The sequence below is a fragment of the Centropristis striata genome, chromosome 14 (assembly GCF_030273125.1).
Source record: "Centropristis striata isolate RG_2023a ecotype Rhode Island chromosome 14, C.striata_1.0, whole genome shotgun sequence".
Taxonomy (NCBI): domain Eukaryota; kingdom Metazoa; phylum Chordata; class Actinopteri; order Perciformes; family Serranidae; genus Centropristis; species Centropristis striata.
In genome coordinates this window covers 34,869,513-34,870,307 of record NC_081530.1, presented here as the reverse complement: position 1 = coordinate 34,870,307, position 795 = coordinate 34,869,513, and the positions used below count along the sequence as shown (strand labels likewise).

Below are 795 nucleotides of genomic sequence, written 5' to 3'. Positions count from 1 at the left end.
GCGTAAGATTGTGTTTGTGCATAAACGCATGTGTGTACACGCATAAGATTGTGTGTGTGTGTGTCTGTGTGCGTAAGAGTGTGTGTGTGTGTGAGATAAAACTCTCTTGTTGCCAATTTGAAAAGTTAAGAAACTTCTGATGTCTCTTCTAAAATAAAATATGTTTATTGGTCATTTTATGAGTTTTTTTGTGTATCTGCAAATTAAGTTTCTGCCACAAAATAGAAGCCGTGATTATAAAGTCAACCTCATTTTTTATTTGTTTTGTTTTCTTTGCATGGATAGTATTCCTTATGAATGTATTATTACATTTTTTTTATCCAACAATAATTTCTTCTAATTAATTCTTTATTTATATCAGACAGCAATACATTGCACAGTTACAAAGAAGAAGAAATGAGTTACAGAAAAATAAACAATGCAAAAAATTTAATAGAATTAAATAATATTAAGATAATAATGATAAAAAAATAGAAGAGTAATTAAATGGAAAATAATTAAGCAAAAAGAAATTAATAAACGAGTAAATTATTTAAAAAAACGTTTGTCCAAAACGTTACGTCACTAGCACGCCCTCTGACGCCGACGTTACGTCACATCTATTTCTGTCATTTTGTGTCTTTCGGTTATTTTTGCATCTATTTTTGTTATTTTGCGTCTTTTTTTTGTCATTTTGCGTCTTTTTTTGGGTAATTTTGTGTCTATTTTAGTCATTTTTACATCTATTTTTGGTCATTTTGTGTCTTTAGTCATTTTTACATATTTTTTTTTGTCATTTTGTGTCTTTTTTTTTGG

The 795-nt window shown here is 28.1% G+C and overlaps 1 protein-coding gene across 1 annotated transcript in view; it reads left to right on the top strand.

Annotated features, from left to right (window-relative positions):
• tatdn1 (TatD DNase domain containing 1) overlaps positions 1–258 on the top strand; it is a 9,100-nt gene extending 8,842 nt beyond the window's left edge. Inside the window, exon 12 of the mRNA XM_059349869.1 lies at positions 1–258. This exon is cut by the window's left edge and continues 576 nt beyond it. The gene's annotated coding sequence lies outside the window, so the exon portion shown is untranslated.
• The last annotated feature ends 537 nt before the right edge of the window (positions 259–795 follow it).